The sequence below is a fragment of the Triturus cristatus genome, chromosome 4_1 (genome assembly GCF_964204655.1).
Source record: "Triturus cristatus chromosome 4_1, aTriCri1.1, whole genome shotgun sequence".
NCBI lineage: Eukaryota > Metazoa > Chordata > Amphibia > Caudata > Salamandridae > Triturus > Triturus cristatus.
Genome location: NC_140585.1, coordinates 61,202,440 through 61,224,838, shown reverse-complemented (window position 1 = coordinate 61,224,838; position 22,399 = coordinate 61,202,440). Strand labels below are relative to the sequence as shown.

The 22,399-nt window shown below is 45.2% G+C and overlaps 1 protein-coding gene across 7 annotated transcripts in view; it reads left to right on the top strand.

The window, feature by feature from the left end:
• The first annotated feature begins 388 nt into the window (after positions 1-388).
• LOC146839512 (uncharacterized) overlaps positions 389-22,399 on the top strand; it is an 85,956-nt gene continuing 63,945 nt past the window's right edge. For 3 of the 7 annotated variants that reach the window (XR_014981093.1, XR_014981095.1, XM_085651561.1), the window contains exons 1-2: positions 398-621; positions 18,627-18,732. The gene's annotated coding sequence lies outside the window, so the exon portion shown is untranslated. Of the gene's footprint in view, positions 622-18,612; positions 18,733-22,399 lie in introns of all 7 variants that reach the window. The other 4 variants (XR_014981096.1, XM_085651563.1, XM_085651562.1 and 1 more) reach the window with 3 other exon arrangements.

Genomic DNA, 22,399 nt, shown 5'->3' with positions numbered 1-22,399 from the left:
GATGTGCATCTGAAAAACACAATAAATAAAGCGTTACATTTTTTTAATGAAAAATGAATAAGCTGTCCAGTTCAATGGCACTACTAACACATATTCTCATACATTTAATGAAATATAAACTGTCACTTCCAGTTGACGACTTTCTGTAAACACTCTTTAGTCCTCTGCATCAGTGTTTGGAAGATGCTCATGTGAAGTGAAGCTGTAAATACTTTCTGAGACATCTAAAACCCCAGGCGTTTCCTGCCAAAAAATGCTTGTTTGTTTTATATTCACCCGAGACTGGATGTGATGGTTCTTTAAGTAGCCAGCAGAGGGCGCGCATCGCCTGCTGAGATTAATCCACTGAGCACGGTATGGAAGGGAGAAGGGTTTCCTGTTCCAGGTCAGCGGTGGCAGAAACAGTACAAGCAGCAGATGTTGACATCTTTCCTGCCTCTCCCTCTGTGCCCAGCCTGCTGCAGAGGAGGAAGGACGCCCTGCCTGTCTGTGCAGTCATCTTCATCTTCAGACCCTCACAGCCGCCCCACCACCACTCCCAGACCCCAAATCTGCACCTGCCCCACCCCAGCCATAGGAGGAGGAGAGAGCCTGTAAATGTCTGCACAGGTTTCTGCTCAGGTATGAGATTTTCAGCACCTTGTGGTGTGTTTGTAGAAATAGACTGAATGATCCTGCAGGAAATCTCCTTCATGAGCCAGGTTCTTCTATCTAGGGACCTCTGGGGGCCTTTCCGTCTGGCCCGGGGGGTGTTTGTGGTCATCATTTGTTTTCAAGAGAGGATATGTGCACTGCACTGCATCTTAATGCACTGTGATAAATATGTGCACACTGCACTGCATTTCACTGCACTATCAGAAATCTGTGCACGCTGCACTGCATCTTACTGCACTGTGAGGAATCTGTGCACCCTGCACTGCATCTTAATGCACTGAGACAGATCTGTGCACACTGCACTTTACAGCACTATAAGGAATCTGTGTCACTACAATGCATCTTACTGTACTGAGGAATTTGTGCCACTGCACTGCATCTTACTGCACTGTGAAAAATGTGTTCACATCGCACTACATCTTAGCGCTCTATGAGAAATCTCTGCACATTCTTTGCTCGGCTCTCGCTGTTAATTTGTTGACTTGCCCAACTGTACCCCTGTGTCAGAAGCATTTCCACCAGGCAGCTGAACGTCGAGGCTCCCCCGCTGCCCCATGCCCCTTTGCCCCTGTTTTCATATCTCAGCCTCGGTAAAACCTCAGTCATTGCAATAGGTTCCAGTGGCATAGGTTGGCTTATAGCATTATCTGCTGCAGAGGTTGTGTGTCTGCTGCAGGGATTGTGGGTGTGTGCACTGACCTTGGGTCTGCCAGGTAGAGGCCTTTCAAGCAGTGGAACGTACATGTCTGTGTTTTTAATGTACCTCTGCAGGTTGCATGTGTGTGCATCTGAACAGGGTAGAGTTGTCTTTGCAGGCTGTGTGTGTGTATGAGGCACTTCTACAGTGTGTCTTTTTGCAGGGTGTCTGTCTTAGCAGATGTTGGCGGGACTGTCAGTCACTCTTCTTGGCCTCTCCTCTCTGTACTGAAATCACTTGCTGTAAGAGGGTCAGCTCTGTGCAGAATAATCATGTACTACTCGGCACACTGTAGACGTCTGAGCAAAGTCACATGTGAAGTTCTAGTTCTTTCCCATAGTTTGGAAGAATTAGCCAGGTTTGAGTGAGACTTCAGCACCACTTCCAAATGTGTGAGTGATTACAAGCACCCATTGCTACTTGTATGACAATGCTACAAGGGGTTGCTTCACTCTCATCAGCGGTGTGTTGATGAGGATTTCATTACAAGACCGGAGGCTATCATTATGCAAATACTTTTATTTGCTGCCCAAACATGCAGCCCTTTAAAGAATGTTCTTACATCATAAAGGAAAGAACATTAGCAACATAACAAGTATGCAGTCCTGGTTACGATCATCCTCTTTTGTTCGCTGCCCTGACACAGCTAAGTACCATCTTACTTCCTATCCTTATTGATATGAAATGTATCTATCCCTTGACAGTATTTTAAGTGTTCATATACTGTTTTGATTGTGTATATAGAGTTGGCTGATATGCCTTTATATAGTTTGGATTGATATGCCACATGTATCGTTTATAGACCTCAGATTTACTAAATGACGTTGTTTCTCTTCAACATTACCTGCCAATTTATGGTGGTTCACACCCTAGCGACCCTTATTGATTCTTTATTCTTTATTGTTCGCCCTAATTGTCGCGAACTCTCTACCCCTAAACGCTGCAGCGGAGACTAGTTTCATCATACTTATTACCTCTTACGACAATGACTTAGCCGTATTTTTAATATGCCTTAAAGCCCTCTTACCGTTCGTTGGGGCTTCTCAGAATTTCAAACAATGCCCTTCCCCGTGTCTCGTAACATCATCAAAATCACGAGACGCGGGAGCGCACTCTCCTCACAGCGCATTTCTCTCGTGCTGATTTTCTATGAAGCGCGTCTTCTCTCAAGCTGATACGCACGGGAGCGTGTCTTTCCCCACAGCGCGTCTCCCTCGCGCTACTTCCGGACTCATCCGGTTCACGTTTCCATAGTTACACTCCAGAGTGTAACGGAAGCATTTTCGGAGCAGTCGATCAGGATTTCTCAGGACGCGGAGGATTTAACAACACTGCCATCTAGAAGCCTTCGAAAATTTCAGCCTTTATCAAAAATTAAGCCAAAACATTTCATTTAATGAAATAGAGAATCGTTTTACTGCTTTTCCTGGGATAAATCAAGCTAATCCTCAATAGTCTGGGTAAGCTACCCTAAAACGTATTTGAATATAATTAATCCACCCAGTTTTTTTATATACATATACCTTTTGGTATTGAAATTCGGGGATTTTCATTTAATTAAATCATTTACTCACTAACTTTCTATGGATTCTGACAGAAACGTCTCACAAATCCCCCTTAAGGAAACTCTAGACGACAACCTTAAAAGGTTTTTTGATAAAGAATTAAAATCTTCAATAAAAGAAGCAGTGGATGCTGCCCTTTACAAAAGGAAAAGGTCTTCCCCTCCTGAGGAGATATACTTCTCCCTCTCAGATGGGGAATCGCCCTCCACCTCTGGGACTCTAAAGAAGGGCAAAGTTTCCCAAAAAAGGAAACATAATTCAGAAGCATCTAACAATGCAACGAGATGTGGTAGCTCTCACGCTACAAAAGATTACGGTGCCCATAGTGACACAACAGATAGACCCCAATTCCATGGGGCAGAGAGAATGGGTGCCCATGGCGGCATTATAGAAAGCGGTCCCCTTTACGGGACAAACGATTATTACAATGATTATTATAATCAAATAACAGACTACGAAGACTTGGACGAATTTGTTTTCGACCCTAAGGATACATTCGAAAACCTTGATGAGGACTTAGAACAAGCCTCAACATCCTCCCTCAACGTTAAAGATCCCCGTGGGGAAGAGATGTTCAATCCTACTACCATTCGTCACCCTCGAAGCACTGAATGGTGGCCTATGGACCACGTAGGAAAATATCTATCAAAATGGGTCAGAAAACCTCTTGATACAAATACACGCAATTTATAGCACACCTAATCTCGACCCGGATTTGATCACCTTCCTTTTTAAATCAGGAAGAGACCCTAGAAAGGGAATTTAAAAATTCCTTAAACAAGCTCAAGACAAACTTCTTGACGTTATGGGTCCAATGTCCAAAATTCTGGATATGACTGAGCAGGCAAGATCTAACAACACCTCCATTAATTCTGATCTTCTACGAGGCTGGGCGCAACGCGCTATGTGTCTTATTGGCAACGCCAACCTGATTACAGAACGTAGGAAAGCAGTTCTTCTAAGAATGAATCCTAAACTCGCTGACCTCTCATATAAAGAAGACATGTGTGACGCAAAAGGCTTACTATTCGGGGACAATTTTGTAAAATCCCTGGGAAAATACGTAGCCACCTTTAATGCCTTTAGCAGAGCACAATCTAATATTCGTAGAGTCTTTGGTGGACGACCACTTTTTGGAAGGGCTGGCAGAAGGGGACAACCTGCCAGCCGTGGCTACTACAGGTCCCAATTCTACCCTCATGAATCAAGAGAGACTCGCCCCTACAGAGGCTCACGGTCCAACTTCTACCCCCAAAGAGGAAGGGGTTCAAGAGGCCGTGGTGGAAGATCAAATTTCTCAAACCCATCTTTCCAAGGTAAGTCAAACTCCCTCTTTGCCTTCCCAAGTAGCAGGAAGACTGAAACATTTTGTACAAAACTGGTATCGAATCACCAAAGACCCATGGGTTCTAGAAACTGTGACCGGGTTCAAAATAGACTTTTTTGTAGAACCATTCCAAAGAAAGTTTCCAAAAGAAATTACTCTAGCAAAGGAGAATTCAAATTTAATAGAATCAGAGATCCGCCAAATGTTAGACAAAGGAGCAAATATAAAGATTCCTCTTTCAGAGATGTCAAAGAGTTTTCTAAGTACTATTTTCCTTGTAAAAAAGAAGGACAATGGTTGGCGTCCCATCATAAACTTAAAATGCTTAAACCAATTCCTAACTTACAGACATTTCAAAATGGAAGGTATCCACCTTCCGAGAGATATCTTACAATCAAGGGATTGGCTGGTAAAGTTGGATCTGAAGGATGCTTATTTTACCATCCCTATGCACTAGGATTTTCGCAAATACCTCCGATTTACTTGGAAAGGAACTCTCTTCGAATTCCAATATCTTCCCTTTGGACTTTCTTCAGCCCCTTGGTGTTTCACCAAGGTGCTTCGCCCTGTAGTCAGCCACCTCAGAGAGAGAGGAATCTGTTTAATAATCTATCTAGACGATATCCTCATCATGTCCCAAGAGAAAATAGAAATTTCAAAACATTTAAAAATGACCATGGATCTCCTTCGAGATCTGGGATTCATTATAAATTTGGAAAAATCTATCCTGACCCCATCACAAGAACTAGAATTCCTCGGTTTCAATGTGAATACTATCAAATCAAACCTAATCCTTCCTCGCAAGAAGGTTACCAAAATAAAAAAACAGGTTTCCCTTACCCTCTCCAAAGATCATATTTGTTTAAAAGATCTAGCCAGAGTTTTAGGACTCCTCTCATCCTCCATCCAAGCTATTTCTCCGGGTCCTCTTCACTACAGGGGTCTACAAAGACTAAAAGCACTGGGCCCGAGAAAAGGCCTTTGGTACAAGGACTCCCTACCTCTTTCGGAAGATGCGAAGGAAGGCCTTCATTGGTGGTTGAAAAATCTCCAATCCTGGAACGGGAAAGCTATTTTCGGGAATGTTCCAGATTTTACTCTAGAATCGGATGCGAGCAACCACGGTTGGGGTGCTCGCCTAAACAATCTAGAGACTGGAGGGAGATGGTCCATAGAAGAACAATCTCTCCACATAAACTCTGAATTCTCTTATGAGCTTCAAACAACACCTAAAAAACTCAAATACCTTAATCCGTTTGGACAACTTCTCAGCTGTCTCTTATATAAATCGCCTCGGTGGAGCGAGATCGAAAAATCTCTCAGATATTGCCAAACGAATTTGGTATTTTTGTTGGAATCAGAAAATAACATTGAGAGCGGAATTTATTCCCGGATCATAAAATTTGAGGGCAGACTGGAATTCTCGCTTCCTCCACGATTCAAGCGATTGGAAATTGAATCCCGAGATATTCTCTATGATCCAGAAACTTTGGGGCCCAATCCAATTAGACCTGTTTGCCAGCAGATTAACCCCCAAGTGGAGAGGTACTTCAGTTGGAGGCCAGACCCACTTGCTTCGGGAATAGATGCCTTTGTCCAAGTTTGGAGTGGGATCAGAGCTTACGCCTTTCCCCCCTTTTCAAAGATTCAGAGACTTTTGTGGAAGGTCAGACTCGAACCTTGCTCAATCATCCTGATAACACCTTTTTGGAAATCACAGGTTTGGTTTCCCGGAGTAATGGAATTGGCTGTGGACTTTCCTCGGTTAATTCCTTCATCCTTGAACCTACTCTTAGGCCCAGACGGAGAAGAACACCCTTTAGTTCTGGAAGGTAAGATGGACCTTCTTGTTTGGAGGATATCAGGAATTCAGGAAGATATCCTGACCTTTCGGGAGAAGCTAAAAGCTTACTGGAAGACTCATGGGCTCCAGGAACCAGGAAAAGATACAAAGGCATTTGGAGAAAATGGTCTAGTTGGTGCCTGGAAAGGGATCTGGATCCCGTTCAGTGCCCTCTCCAACATGTAGCTAATTACCTTGCTTATCTCTTCGACCTAGGTCTCTCCTTTAGAACCATTAATTGTTATAGATCAGCAATTTCATCTGGTCATTCTCTTATTAACAATCTTGCAATTGGTAGCAACTCTCTTATCAAAAGAGTTATGAAGGGCATCCGTCTAAGGAGACCTCCCAAGGCCCGTTATCAATCCCTTTGGGATGTTAACCTTATTTTTAATCTTTTCATCTCATGGCCTACCAATAGTTCTCTATCCCTTAAGAGATTATCTATGAAGCTAACTACTCTTCTATGTCTGATTTCCTTTAGAAGGGTATCCGATATTAGAGCATTAGAGGTTTCTAGTAGATATTACTCCTCTGAAGGTGTTCATTTTGATATTTGGAAAAGAACGAAAACGATGTCTGAATCCATCTTCTATCCTACCTTTCAGGAATGCGAAAAACTATGTGTTGTTAATTGTATGAAATGTTATGAAAATAAAATTTCGAGTTTCAGACCTGCTAGTTCCGAACAACTTCTTTTATCATATGTCAAACCTTTTAAACCTGTCTCGTCAGCTACCCTATCTAGGTGGATCCGCTCTATCATGCAGGAAGCTGGAGTAGATCTGTCTAGATTCGGAGCTCACTCTTCCAGAGGCGCTATGGCTAGCAAGGTATTTTGGGGAGGAGGTTCCCTACCCGAAATACTTAAAGCAGCAGATTGGTCTAACGCAAGTACCTTCTCTAAGTTTTACTTGAGACCAATAGAGCATGTTAGCAGTGTAGCTCTACATGGCTTTAAACATGCATAATGATAGCCTCCGGTCTTGTAATGAAATTACGATTCTCCAGTTATTATGCAGAGAGAATCTTGATTTCATTAAAGACATACGGAGGCTAGCATTATCCCACCCTCCTCTCCCCGAGAGGTTTGGGTTGATTAATATTTATGCATTTGATATTAAGAATATTACATTTTTTTGTACAAGATTTATCTAGGGATTTATTCCTTTTACTACTATTCAATCTCTTTGCTTCCTCTTAGATACCAAAGATTTTCAAAAGACACAAAAGACCGTATTTTCTGGAGTCTCAAGTTCATGTTGCTGTGTCATCGCAGCCCAAGAGGATGATCGTAACCAGGACTGCATACTTGTTATGTTGCTAATGTTCTTTCCTTTATGATGTAATAACATTCTTTAAAGGGCTGCATGTTTGGGCAGCAAATAAAAGTATTTGCATAATGCTAGCCTCCGTATGTCTTTAATGAAATCAAGATTCTCTCTGCATAATAATTGGAGAATCGTCATTGTGCTACAATATGAAGCCTACATGAAGGATTCCAAGAGACTCTTGAAGTCATTCTGCTCTAGTTGTCACTTCAGCAGGAAGGGGAGAACAAGATGAGTGAGCAGAAAAAGCAAGAAGAGGCCAGAGAAGAGAAAGAAGAGGGATACAGAGAGAAAACACACGAAGGGTGGAGAAAAGTAATTAATAGATATTGGCCAAAATGTGAAAGAAAGAAATTTGTACAGGAGGGAACGAGAGTTCTAAAAGATGGCCTGGAAAAAAAATCTAATCAACATTATTTATAAATTGCCAAAAGTTGAATTGTATTTTAGGAGCTAAAAATGTAATATAAGTGTGACATGAATGTGAGTCTTCAAGTGTTATAGGTATAATATGCTGTTTAGTGGTACCAATACTTGAACCAACTTTATAGCTTTAGATCTTGAATTTAATCCCAATCACCGAACGGTGTAAATGAACCAAAGGGAAGGATCAATGTATTTCCGGGTTACCAATCTCAGCTCAAGTGAGACAGTTAAGAGGTCCCAGCTTCCAACCGTCCTCCTTTATAAATGTGTTTATGCCCATACTGCACAGGTCTGCGTTACCTTTGTATTAAACATACCAAGCCTAATAAATTCTGTTGGAGATGGCCCTTTCTAGGGTGCATTCCCTTTTTTTTGCTTTTGTCCCCCCTGGTTTTCAGCTGATCTATGTACTAGCCTAAGGACTTTGATCGCTTTTTACACTGCCATTCAGTGCCAAGGTGATGTGCTTGTCATATACATACTGGTGATTAGTGTACAGATGATTGGCTAAATTGAGTTAGCAGCAAGTACCTTGTCTAGAGGTAAGACATAGACCTAGGGCATGTAACTCAACTCCTCCGTGGGCCTGCAGAACGGGCTGTGCCACCCACAGAGGTAGTTCTTTAAATGTGCCACAGATTTGCCATGACGGGGCCTGTGTGTGTAGGTAACTGTTACTAGGCTTGGCATTTAAGAAGACGCTTGCCAAGGTTCTGCATGTCTCTTGCTATATCTGAGTACTCCCTGGGGACAGGGTGCGGTGTCGGTAAAGGGTAGGGCATGTGCGTGTGTCCGCTACATACACTGGTAGTGAATGGCACTGAGTAGTGTGTTTGGTACAGTAGGGCCTGCTCCTCATAGTAGATTGGCCTGAGGGATCTGTGGAAAGGCTATTGAGCTGGATTTCCTGCATGCAGAAGAGTGTCAGTATAGTGTTTGATATCTTTAAAATCTTTATTTCGGTTTGCAACAAACCATAAAAGTACATATGATAATAAAACACATATCAGATAAAATGCCAAAAGTGCAAAAATATTGTATGTTCCATATAGTAAAGTCAGGAAGGAAATGACACATTCATCATAGATGACCATTAACGGTCCATACAGTCTCTTAACTTAATACTCAATTTCAAAAATTCTGTAATTTGGAGAATACTGTCACTATGCAGAAGTTGTAAATACATTAATGCTGGTCTGATCTGAGTGAGGTTAAGTTTTATTAAAAGGGTTACCAGGTAGCGCTTACGTGGATATTCATAAAACCTACATAAAAATATAAAGTGAAGCATATCCTGCCGAGACTTTCCGTCGCAGCCGCAGGGTGCTGCACATTTATTAAAAATATCAGTTTTAGGCCTAATCAGCAGATGATGAAAAAGATTTAACTTAAACCTTGTTAACAAGAACTTTTCATGAGAGGTCAGTGAGCCCAGCAAATACGGCTCCGTAGTTGCACATGTTTTCAGCATGACAAATTTTCTCACACTTTGTTTCTGAAGCTCCATTCCTTCCCTCTGGATCTTCTTAATTAGCTCCAGATCCCCCTTTACAATCTGACTTGGATGTTCAAACAAGTCCAGACGGCCAAGCCTTGCAAAGCTAGAGTTCAAGTATTTTAACCATGGGGTGCCCATTGCCTTATCCTGAGACAAATAGTCCCGCACAATCAGATGTGTCAGTGGTATATCCTGATTCAACCACAGTTTTAGCCATAAATATTGCATCCCCAGTTCTTCATGTACTACCAGATTCGACGTGCCCACAGGGACACACAGGAGACGCTTCATAAAAAAGTTTTCAGCAATCTGCAGTTGCTCACCGGTAACACACCCCCATATTTCCCATACCATAGGCAGCAATTGCCACTGATTTTGCGTTATAAAGTTTCAACATAGCACTGGTAGATTTATTTTTTGCCCAGTTTCGATGCAAAATTAAAGATGGAAGCTTTAATCCTGGCCATTTCCCCTTTCTTTTTTGCAAGCTGAGGGCCCCAATTAAGTTTAGTATCAAAAAGGTCCCCAAGGTACGAAAACGTTTTTGATATGGGGATTACTGCTTCATCAATTTTAAAAGAGAAGTTCCTTCTTGGTTGTTGGCCAACTTGCATCACAAATGATTTCGAATTATTGACCGGGAGGTCTCTATCCGTCATGAATAGTTTAAAAGCATTTAGTAGAGCTTGAAGACCCCTCTCAGTTCTAGAGATTAAAACCGCATCATCTGCATATAAAAGTACGGGAATTCCCCGGCTGCCAACTCTAGGGCAGTCAGCTGGTACTTTCTGCAACACACTATCCAACTCATTAATATAAAAATTAAAAAGGAAGGGGGCCAGGATACATCCTTGGCGAACACCCTTACCTATGTCAAAATTATTTGTTGTGCTCAAAACTTGAGAATATCTCACGTTTGCTCTAGTGTAAATCAACAAGGAAATCCACAATTCCACTATCTACACCCTGCGCCCTCATGAACTGCCACAGCTTTCCCCTGTTTACACAGTCGAAAGCTGAGGACAAGTCCATGAAGGCGAGATGGACGGTACCCCTTCGAGCAACAGTGTACTTACTTAATATTAAAAAAAGGTTAAGGCACTGTGTTACTGTTGAGCGACCACTACAGAAACCATACTGGGCTATGGACAAAATATTGGTTTCTGATGCCCAATCTGAAATTCTCTGCAGTAGGATTCTGCCTACAATTTTAACGATAGAGTCTATTAATGAAATAGGTCTATAACAATGTGGGCTGCCTTTGTCCCCCTTCTTGAAGACCAGGACAATCGTAGACACCCCCCATGATTGAGGGCAACCTGTTTTTACAGCAACATTGAAGACAGACTCTAAAATGGGTTCCCAGAAACTTGGCTCGGACTTAAATAAGTCTGGGGGAATCCCGTCAGGACCGGGAGCTTTCCAGCTGTTAGGCCCAGTATGCCCTCGGTAACCTCTCCTACATAAAAAACAAGTAATCCACCATTACTACAGGGGGTAAGATCAGAATTTGCTTCCGTCTGGCAGCAGTATAATTGCTTAAAGTGTGCTTCCCACTCCTCCTTTGAAATGTGGCATTCCAGGCCGTCACCCGGCTCTTGAGCAAGGAAATGTTTCTTCATTAACGCCCAGAATCTAGAGCTACACCGCAAAGTAGTGGGATCAAGAATCTCACTCCGTGCCTCATTTCTTAAGGTTTCCTTGCGATTGCCAATGGTAGATTTGTATTCTTTCCGACACCATTGAACTGTCGCCCTTACTCTTGGTTTAACCGCTAAAGCCAGCCTTAGATTATGTGCTGCTTTAGAACAGTCATGGTTAAACCATTTTGGACCCACAGTCTCTACCTTCCTTGCTGGGGCCGACAACAACTGGGACACCTTAAACGATAAATTTTGAAAAGCACTAAGGACCTTAGTCGGCTTTGACCCTTCTTGAGTGCAGACCGTAATTTCATCTGCACAGGAGGCTTTAATATCTTTACATAACAGATCTGGGGTGATCTTAGACCATCTTAAGCGACGTCTCCCATCGATTGTGCTAACCCTCCCAGTGCTATTATTCCATCCTTCTTTAACTACCCAAAGACCCTTTAAATGAACAGTGAGCGGGTTGTGATCACTAAATTCACTATCTTCAATAATAAAAGAGTCCACAAAGGACTGCATTGAGGAGGTGATTAGTATATAATCAATAAAAGATCCCATCCCATGCCCCTTGAAGGTCGGGGTCACAAAACTCTTAGTGGGGTCCGTCAATGCCATAGTCAGCATTTAATCCAGGTCATTCAGCAGGTCATTACAAAGTTCCCCCTCAGTCGTGTGTTCCAAGTGGAGACCCTCAAAGCGTGCACACTGTAAATCCAAAATACTCTTCAAAAGGAGGTCGCCACAAGGGTGAACATTAAAATCCCCCATAATCATAAGGTTGTGGAGACAATCTTTCAAAGAGGTAGTAATATAAGCGTTCAATGCAAGTATCTGACTAAAAACTGAGCATGCATTGACAGCATTATAAAAATTGACCAGACCGACCGTACAGTTTTCTCTGGTTAAAATTAAACCAATAATCCCAGAATTACATGTTATAACTCTACGTATTTTACAAGATAATGCAACCGAAATGAACGTAACCATTCCCCCCTTAGATCTACCCCTAGTTGTTGCCATTGCAGGGACATAAAATGCCTTATAACCTTCGAGGAAATAATCACATTCAACCGACCAGGTCTCCTGCAGACAGATAATCTGAAACGGCTTAATATACCTAGTCCAGTTGTCATCCTTCATTTTAGCACCCAATCCCGCAATATTCCAGGAAATTACATTGTTTTCATTAGATTTTACCGGTGTAATCTCCGTACATCCTGCTTCTGCCAAACTCTCGTTTCCCTGGTCCCCGAAATCCTCGTGTCAGTCACATGCCTCCAGACCTGAGAGTGAATCAAATCTATTCTGTATAGCAACATTGAGCCCATTCATACAATTGCTATCAGCATTGTACAAATATGCCCCTTCAGGAACCGGAGGCTGGATAGGTATTAAGGGACTAATTTTTCTGGGATTAGGAGGGACTTTATTTAAGTGAGTATAAAAATAACCAAGTGGGCGTACACATACACTGTTTGCATCATAAACTAAGGAAGCCACTCTTAATAGGACTGTTGCAAGGTGTTGGGGATGTTTAAAATGTATAATGATGCAATCCCCACTAGATGTCTTTCTGGACGGGCCAATCCAGTTCACCCTTCTCGTTGACAATATTTGATCAGAGTATGTGATTGGGAAGCCACATCTGGTATTTAACCATGATACAGTTTTATTTTTCAATGAGTCATGGGATTCCCCATAGGACTGAACAGGATGATAGTCACTAGGCGGGACATTTGTTAATACAGCGACATAAGGTGCACAATCAGGAGGCAAATTAATGTAACGACTTCTTTTGACTTGGGTGGTATCCGGCTTACCCCCCGGACCTGATATGGCCTGTTTCTTCTGGACAATTGGTGGTGTATGATCAGGTGAGGCAGTTTCAGTTATATTTAATTGCTGGCTAGCTTGCTGAGTGTTCATTCTACCAGTTCCCTGCCCCTCTCCCACAGAACCCTTGGCCAGAGCCTTAGGTCTACCAGCCGAGGCTGAGGCCAAGTGTGTAGATATCAATCCACCGAGTCTATTAACTTCTAGGGCGACACTGTCCAATTTAGATGTCAAGGGTTTCATCAGCTCTTCTATCTTTGCCTCTAGGCTTCTATAGTGTGAATCAATAGGGCAAATTGCTTCGGATTTATATTTATACCACCAGTATTATTACCTTCATACAAATTAATTCCATTAGGGATGCTATTGGGAGCGGATTGCACTATTTCTATTCTTTTTTTGCTGTATTTCCCCCCGCGTTTGAGTTGTGACTTTCTGCAAGTTCTCACTGGTCTAGAGGCAGGCGGTGACTGCTTTGTAGCCTCGATAGGTATATCGGGTAAATCTTCGTGCAGTTCAGCATGAACCTGTACTTCAGCTGTTTTAACAGCCCTATTGCCCACGTCTGGAATATCGGGGATATTAACCCCAACTGAGGGTACCTCTAAGGGGGGAATGTCTACATCTGACACAGGTTGGCTCCCTCGCCCTAACGAGGCCCTACGATCATTGTTGATTTGATTCACCATTTTTACCAAATAGTTGTCCATGATGCCCAGCCCGGGTACAGGTTTATCAATTTTAGATTTAGACATCGTCCAGATTTGTTTTTACACTGGGATAATGTATGGATAAACAGGACAAAACTAACAAACTGTGAATACACTCTATACTAATAGAAAGGTTGAATGTCTCACTTGGTGAAATAAGTCCTTTTGACACACGACCAAAGTCTATGGCCCAGCCCAGCCTCCTCAGGCCACTGAGGGCCTAAGAGGGCCCGCCCTTTGCCCGGGCATAGCCCCGGGCACTCCCGCGCACTCCCGCTCGCTCCCGCGCACTCCCGCTCGCTCCCGCGCGCTCCCGCGACGCGGGAAATGGCTTTTGCTTTTAAGCGCCACCTGGACTCGGTATTGCGGAATGCGACTTCCGGTCCCCGAGGCAGGGGCAGCTGGGTAATGTAGTTTTGGCCCCCTCGCTGTCCCCCACTCAGCGGCAGCACTCCAATTCTTCAAGGTGCAGCGGCAGAGGGAGAGCGGTTCCCAAAGCACGGGGCAGGCAGCAAGAATACAATCCTTCAGGTTCTGCAATAAGTAGATCTTGAAATACGTCCCCGCTCCACCGAAAATGGCCTTTGCTTTTAAGCGCCACCTGGCGCGGTATTGCGGAATGCGACTTACGGTCCCCGAGGCAGGGACAGCTGGGTAATGTAGTTTTAGCCTCCTCGCTCTCCCCCACTCAGCGGCAGCACTCCAATTCTTCAAGGTGCAGCGGCGGAGGGAGAGCGGTTCCCAAAGCACGGGACAGGCAGCAAGAATACAATCCTTCAGGTTCTGCAATAAGTAGATCTTGAAATACGTCTGATATCGATGAGTTCTTCAAGGTGCAGCGGCGGAGGGAGAGACGTTCCCAAAGCACGGGGCAGGCAGCAAGAATACAATCCTTCAGGTTCTGCAATAAGTAGATCTTGAAATACATCTGATATCGATAAGTTCGTAACGGCGAACCTGCTCCGGTGGTGTGAGTGAATTTGATATTATGACGGTGGAAAACCCACTTTGGGAAAGTGGGAATGTCTGTACTCATGGTTTTATATGCCTATTCACCTGTCTCTAATTCACAGCTGGCTGCGGGGGGGATGGCTGCATCTGTGCATTTATGATAAGACAGCAATAAACTAAGGGCTCAAGGTATACTATAGACCTCTCACTCTGAGGGGCCTTCCTGTGTTGGTTAAGAGGGGGTGGAATTGGCACCTGCATTCCAAGTGGCAGGGTTGTGGACCCACTAAAGACACTGATCAAGCCTCCCAGGATAGGATGTCAGACATGAGAGGGCCCGTGCATTTCAAAGGTGGCCTTTTGAGCTGATCTCATCTTCATAGGTCATTGTGGGTATAACCACTGGGGCTCTGCCTTTAGGAGTTAGAGACGCTTTGGGGATTTTAAACATACTATGCTGGTTCGATGCTGGGACATCAACAAGAAGAACTATTTGGGCGGGGTGGCTGCAACTAGATTATCTGCTGACTTGTGGTGGCCTGGGGCTTGTTGTGCTCTAGGAATGGGTCTATCACTTGGTGGATTTTGCCTGGATGTTGCTGGCCTGCAGCTAATTGGCAACTGTCGTGGCCCGGGTCCCCAAGCACTCTCCAATGGCTGGTTGACTGGCCTCCTGTCCTCGATTTCCCAGGGACAGAAAAGATCTCCCCGTTTCCACAAGATCGTAAGGACCGCGTAGGGTGAGGCGTAAACATGTGGAAGTGATCGTCGGTTGGGACAAGGACTCTCCTGACGTGTGCAGTCATCAGACAGTGCCGAAGAGTGAGCTGGTAAAGTTCCGTGGCTCACCTGGGGTGGCTATAGCGTGACAAGTTCGACGAGTGGGGACGTTTAATGAGTCCGAGAGGCTCGAGCTTACAGCCGGAAACGTCTGCTAGTTAGTATTCCTTAGCGTATGGTTTCTGAGCAGTGTTGAGAGATATTTGCAGTCTGCGATAGCCAAGCTGGCAACATAGACTGTGTCCGACCTCCAGATTGGGAGGACGACAGTACCTGACATCGCGGCCTCAGTCTGAGGTCACCGGCTCCCTCTCCCCAGGCCCACGCCACAAGCTACTACGTTGTTAAGGACAACGTGACTGAAAGGTCTCGTCGTGCCTTGTGTGCGCCCACGACTTGCTCCCTGGAGAAACTGTAGCTCCCACCTTTGCCAGAGGCAAAATCATTCTCCAAATTGGGAGCGTGCCAGCTTCTGGTGTTGCAGTCTTTTTCCTGCGGGGAGGATAGTGATCCTGCTCTCGTGAAGGTGCCACTGGGTGCCTGAGGACCTAATCTGGATTGACGAAAACACGTAACTGTTTCCTTTCGCTTTAGGGGGTTCCTTAATCTAATCAAAGTGTTGACAACAGGGGCAATCTGTATCGTTGGCTGGTGTAGTTTGAGTGGCTAAGTCACAAGGTGTAGAGAGAACTTGTGATTTCTTGACCATTACAAGTATACGGAGTACACGATAATGGGAATGTTGTTGTTTATGCAAATGTGTTAGCGGAAAGTGGAATACCTCTGAACAGCCTGGATATATGTTTCTGTTGCTTTTAATGTTGAAGGGATTGCTTGTATTGTGTGTATGTTGCTTACAAGGCTGAAGGGATAATGGTGCAAGCGAACACCCAGGACAATCATATATATGTTAATGCCGTTCTGCTGCTAATTGAAGAGTTTGAAAATGTAATATAACTGTAAAGTATATACGCAATGTGTATGTCGTTTTGCTTTCAATGTGTGTGCAATACAAAGACAAGTGTTGTATACATACCTTGTGGAGTCTTTTTGTAGCATCCACAGGGTGTTACTAGGTTGAGGGTTGTGCCAACACTTTACACTTTGACCCTGAGGATAAGCCTGACTGCTCTGTGCCAAGCTATCCAAGGGATGAGCGTAGGTTATCAGACAAGTGTATCATACTCATCCTATCTAGAACAGTGGATTCTGCCTGGCTTAGATGCATCCCAGCCAGAAACCGGTGGGTCTAACAAATTCCTAATAAAAAAATAATAGGATTTTTTTTTAAGCTGCACCAGTTTTGCACCCAAGACCACCTCAATCTGTCCCAACTCTAGACATGTTTTTGAAGAGCCATGTCTTCAGCTTCTTGCTTAGCTCAAGAAGTAAGGAGGAGGCTCTGATGTGTTGAGGGAAGTCGTTCCACACTTTAGGAGTGATGTATGAGAAGAGTTTGCCTCTGAATCTGTTTCTGTGTATGCATGAGATGTGTCTGAGTACGAGTCTGTCTGAACGGAGGTGCATAGGGGGTTGATGGAAGGAGATGCAGTTGTTAATGTAGGCAGGGATTTGTTGGGTAGTGCCTTGAATGTTTGGGTGAGGAGTTTGAATTGTGGGCGCTTATGTATCTGGAGCCAAGGAGCTATGTAATGTGTTCTGAGTGGGAGGTTGAGGATACGTCAGGCTGCTGCGTTTTGGGTAGTTTTCTGCCTTCTGGTGAGCTGTTTGATGATTCCTGCATAGAGAGAGTTCTTGTAGTCCAAACTACTGTTGATGAGTGTGTGGATGACGGTCTTATGGCGATTCTCAGGAGCCCTTTGAAAATGTTCTTTAGGGTGTGGAAGCAGTGATGGCATTGACCTGTGTGAACCTGTCCACCTTTTTGTTGCTGATGATCCCTGGGTTGCTGGCGCGCGAGCTGGAGGTGGGAGTAGGTCCTAGGTTGGATGGCCATCAGATGGAGTCCCATGGACAGGAGTTGTTTCCAAAGATCAACACTTCGATCTTGTCAGTGTTGAGTTTGAGACAGTTCAACTTCAACTTCATCCTGGTGGCTACTTCCATCATGCAGGTGGTGCATTTGTTCCTTGTGTTGTGGATTTTGTCCGAGAGGGACAGTATTAGTTGTGTGTCGTCAGTGTAGGAGAGGATATTGATGTAGTGGGTATGGATGGCATTGGCCGGTGGGGTTATGTAAGTGATGAATAGTGTCCTTCTGAGGAGTGAACCTTGAGGTGCTCTGCAGGTGAGATTTCCGGTTTCCAAGGAGTATGATGTCAGGTTAACTGTCGGAGTTCTTTTTATCTCGAAGGAGCAGATCAATCTCATTCAGGTTCTTGAATCTCGATCTTGTGAAGGCACCTGATGAGGATGAGATATGGTACCATGTGACACACCGCCAAGAGGTTCATTAGTATGACGCATGATCCTCTCCTCTGTCTAGGATCATGCAAATGTCGTAGATGGTTCAATGAGCGCTGTTTCCATACTCTGCTTGGGCCTGCATCCAGTCTGGAAGGCCTTGAGGAGCTGGTGGTTCACGAAGTAGCTGGCCAGACACTTCTTGATGGTTTTCTCTTGGACTTTGGCCATGTATGATAGGAGGGTGATTAGTCAGTAGTTGGAGAGTATGGTGAAGTCCTCAGAGGATTTCCTCAGCAGGGCTGTGACAGCTGCCTGCCTCCGGGTTTCTGGGAAGAGGACGGCATTGATGGAGTCTTTCAGGATGGGAGTGAGGACTTCACTGATGGTGGTTAGACCTTTGTTGAAAGTGTGGTGGGGGCATGGGTCTAGGGGGCCCCACAGGGGATGGTCTTCATGGTTGCAGCAGTCTCTTTTGTGGAGATGGCGTTCTACATGGTCAAGGTCTATTCTTCAGCTGAGATTGGAAGACTGGCTGCGAGGTTGCTGGAGTCAGGTTGAAGGTTGAAGTTGGCATTGGTGGATGTGATCGCCTTCCAAAAGAAGTTACAGAGTTTGTTGCAGTAGGTCCTGTAAGGGGAGATGTTGCTGGTGGTGCCTGCATCACTGTGAATTTTCTGACTATGAAGAAGATTTATTTGTTGCTGTTGTTGCTGGCTTCAATGCGTTGGGTGTGGGCTGTTCACTTGGCATTTCAGACATGCTGGTGGAAGCATGTCAGGGCAGATTAGAAGACGTCATTGTCTGCGGTGTCTTGGATCATTCTCCACTTGCTTGCCAGGAGCTTACAGTGCTGCATCACAATCCAGAGTTCTTCTGTGTACCAGCTGGCTTGCTTTTGTGATCTTGATTTTGTTTTTTTTTCTGTGCTTGAGGGGGGCAAAGTTGTTGGTGCAGGTGGTGATCCACTCATTGAAGTTTTAGATGTCTTCCTATAGGTTCCTGGTGTGCTTTGAAAAGGCAGAAGCCCAGTCCTTCTCCAAGATGTTCTTCCAGCAGCAGCAAGCCTGTCCAGAGATGGTGGATCTCCTGTGATCCAGGATGGTGAGCTTGAAACTCAAAAGGGTGTTGTCAGTTCATGTGCTAGGCTTTTGTTTGTAGACTCTGATGTTGTTTAGTGTGGAGAAGAGAGGGGCCAGGAAGTGTTTGGCAGTGTGGGTGGGTCTGGTGGTGTGCTGAGTAGGGTTGGGGTTCGTAAGGCTTTTAAGGAGGGTATTTGAATTTCAGTCATTATGGTCCTCTAGGTGAAAGTTCAGGTCTCAAAGGAGGATGAAAATTCTGGAGTTGATGGTAATCTCAGAACTAGATTCATTCCAATTTCCAGTCTTTCTGTTACACATAACTATATCTCTATATTATCAAAGTCAAGACAAGCCATTCCCCATTTTTCTTCTGTATTTTACTTTGGGACTGCTGACTTTTGATAATTCACTTTGTTTTTAACCTAGAAAGACATAAGTCGGCTAGTTCACTTTAATTCTTCCAAACAGTTTGAGGACGCTGAATGCTTCAATCTCTGACCCAATGAGAACCTCATTTACTTTGCGAACATCTGAGGGAAAAAAAGAAAATTGGGGTTTTCCCCACACAGGGTTCGGTCCGTGTGAAGGTCACCTTCTTCAGATAGCAACCGTTGTATCCTCTCTGGTTAATTACTTGATGTCTTGAATACTATGTGGAATACACATCCAGTCTCCTGTGATCTCATACTCTTTACCAAGAGACTAAAAACGGCCAAAGTGTACCCCAATCACACTGAGAGTGGATAGTTCCCCTTCTAACAATGCTATGATGTGACTCTCTGTGATGGCACCAGATTATTCGTCCGGTACCACGATGTTCACTTGCATCCCCTACCTCATACTGGAAGTAGGTGGGAAAGGTGTGTGGGGGATCTTGAAATCCCTTTCATTGTAGGAGCAGTTCCTTGGCAGACCCCACCGACCTCAAAAACTACAGACCCATCCCCATGCTCCCCTTCCCAGCGAAAGTCATCGAGAAAGCCATCAACAGCCAACTCCCCACATTCATCGAAGAGCACAACATCCTCGACTCCTCTCAGTCTGGCTTCAGAAAAAAACAGAGCATGGAAACCGCCCTCCTCGCCGCAACAGACAACATCCGCACCCTACTGGACAAAGGAGAAACAGCAGCCCTCATTCTCCTCGACCTCTTAGCGGTGTTTGACACAGTCTCTCACCGCACCCTAATACACAGACTCCACGACGCAGGGATTCAAGACAAGGCCCTCGACTGGATCCGCTCCTTCCTCTCCGGCAGACCGCAGTGGGTCAGACTCCCTTCTTTCCTCTCGGACCCTACACCAACCACCTGCGGAGTCCCCCAGGGGTCATCCCTCAGCCCTATGCTCTTCAACGTCTACATGGCTCCGCTCGCCCTCATCGTCAGAACCTACGGACTCAACATTGTGTCATACGCAGACGACACCCAACTGATCCTCTCTCTATCCAACGAACCCAACACCGCCAGACACAATTTTCGAGAAGCCATGGAAGCCGTCGCCAGATGGATGAAAAACAGCTGCCTTGAACTAAACACCAACAAAAAAGAGGCACTCATCATGGGGCCACACCCCGATGCCTGGAACGACACCTGTTGACCCCCCGCCCTCGGAAGTCCGCCCTCCCCCACGGACCACGCACGCAACCTGGGAATCATCCTGGACTCCGAACTCAAAATGGATTGCCAGATCAACGCCTTCTCATCCTCCTGCTTCCACAGCCTCCGCCTCCTATACAAGACCTTCAAATGGATCCCCCTCGAACACAGAAAGACCATTACTCACGCCCTGGTCACCAGCAGACTCGACTACGGCAACGCACTCTACGCCGGAATAAACAAAAACCTCACACGCAAGCTACAGAACATCCAGAACGCCGCCGCAAGACTGGTCGTCAACCTGCCAAGACACTGCCACATCTCCCAGCATCTGCACACACTCCACTGGCTCCCCATCAAAGCTAAAGTCACCTTCAAGGTGCTCAACCACGCTTACAAGGCCCTCTACGACACCGGATCAGCATACCTGAACAGCCGACTCAAATTCCACGCACCCCAAATGACCCTACGATCAGCCCAGCTCTCCTACTTCGTGGTCCCCCGCACCAGAAAGACCAGATCAGGCGGCCGCCCCCCTCTCCACCTCAGACAGACAATATCTCTCCCCATCTTCACAAGAAACCTCAAAACCTGGCTCTTCGACAGACCCCCTCCTTGATGGACTGGAACCTGCGAAAACCCTTCCCCCAGCACCTTGAGACCCTCACGGGTGAGTAGTAGCGCTTAACAAATGCGTGATTGATTGATTGATTGATTGATGGCAATCGGGAACCAAGAGCATACGGATAGATCTGAAACAGACAGACAAAGCACAAGACATCAGGACTGTATGGTAGCAGAATAAAACATTGTCACAGCTCTTCTGATTTTACAGTGGGAAGGAATGAATTGAGGGGCCAAAGATAGCTTAATTTGGATGTGCTGCCTAAGTTCACCGAAGGCCCCCTGCTCACATCTAGCCCGCTGGAAGGAAAGTATATGACGCAGGACCCAGGTGCTGGATTGCAGAAGCGACTTAGGAGTGTGGGGCACCAACACGTCAGTCAATGAGGTTGGGATGCTTTTGCACTCTGTAAAAGACCTGGGGGCATATGGATCAAACGATTTTTTAATCGCAAACGCTGCGATTCGCAAAATAACAGCGTTTGCGATTAAAAAATCGGTAATCGGGATGTATGAGCCAAGGGGCATATGTATCAAACGATTTTTTAATCGCAAACGCTGCGATTCGCAAAATAACAGCGTTTGCGATTAAAAAATCGGTAATCGGGATGTATGAGCCAAGGGGCATATGTATCAAACGATTTTTTAATCGCAAATGCTGCGATTCGCAAAATAACAGCGTTTGCGATTAAAAAATCGGTAATCGGGATGTATGAGCCAAATCCCATCGCAAAATTAAGGAATTGCTAATTTAGCGATTTCTTAATTTTGCGTAAGCATTTAAGAAATCGCAATTTGCGATTTCTTAAATGATATGTAAAAAGCACCCAAGTTGTGCGAATTATCCTTAAGAAATCGCAAATTACCACCAACTTCCAGTTGGTGGTAATTTGCGATTTCCTTTCAAAATGCACTTATTTGAATTTGACAAAGTGCCACGTGGCGCTCATACATGCCCTTATGCACACACATGCTCATTTCAGGGGTGCATCAGGGTGTCATCATGACACCCTTGCACCTTTGAAATTATTCTCAAATTGCGATTAGCAAATTGCGATTCGCTATTTGAGAATTACTTCCCATTCATTCCTATGGGTCTCCTGGCCCATAGAAATGAATGGGAACCGTTTTCGGCAGCAGGCAGGAGCGGCAGCAGGCGGGAGAGACGCCTTACCTTCGCCGTGAGGGCAACGGCCAGCAAAACTACAGCCCCCAGACGCCCCAGCCGGTCGCTTGCAGTGACGCGGCCAAGCGCGCCTGGAGGCGCTTTGAAAAACACCGGCAGCCTCCCGCAGCGCGGGAACCGTTTTCGGCAGCAGGCAGGAGCGGCAGCAGGCGGGAGAGACGCCTTACCTTCGCCGTGAGGGCAACGGCCAGCAAAACTACAGCCCCCAGACGCCCCAGCCGGTCGCTTGCAGTGACGCGGCCAAGCGCGCCTGGAGGCGCTTTGAAAAACACCGGCAGCCTC